Raw genomic sequence first — 813 nt, 5'->3', positions numbered from 1 at the left:
AACTATATAATTTCAACACTTTTCGTCAAACACCTTCAAAATGTTGAGATTTTTTGAGAATTTGAAAGAGTTTGTGAATTTGAAAATCATATATTCAGTATGAAAGTGGCTTATGGGTTAGAAGAAGCATTGTCTTATAGTATGAAAAACGTGTTCTATTTTAATTTTTTGTAATTTTTTTATGCTATAAATATTAGAAGTTAGTTAGGGCTATAATTATAACACTATTAATAATGATAATAATAATGATAGGGAAGTATTGTGAGTGTTTATATAGTATAATTATAATGATACTGTTGGTTAAGGCTAAAAGGACATCCAAAGTGGTAAAACGTAAGATAATGTCCGGGGTGTAATTGTAGTGAAGTTGTGAAAGTAATTGGAAAGACACAAGTGATATTATTAAAGAAAAAAGAGAGATACGACAGAAGAAGATGAAATAAACACAATTTCAATCACAAAATTTAATTTGCTATCATCATACAGAAGGTAATGACTGAGTGAAATATAAGGAGAAGACATATTCAAATGTTTATGACAAATATACTTTACGTTATCCGGAGAAAAATCAAAAGAATATGGAAGGAGAAAAAATACATCAGGAAAAAGTTGAGTTGTTGAAGATACTTAATATTTTAGAGAGAAGTGTATAGGTACTATTGTAGAGGTGATGATGAAGAATGTTTTTTCAATTTAATTGCGGATTGTAATTTTAAATAACTAAGGTTAGTATTCCTATTTTCATGGGGGGAAGTAGTGTTTTTAATATAGGGTGTGATTCAAAACTGTAGCGATGTTATTTTAATGTGACCA

This window comes from Trypanosoma equiperdum, assembly GCF_001457755.1.
Source record: "Trypanosoma equiperdum strain OVI genome assembly, contig: ctg_1179, whole genome shotgun sequence".
NCBI classification, from domain to species: Eukaryota; Euglenozoa; class Kinetoplastea; order Trypanosomatida; family Trypanosomatidae; genus Trypanosoma; species Trypanosoma equiperdum.
This window is presented reverse-complemented; position numbering follows the sequence as displayed.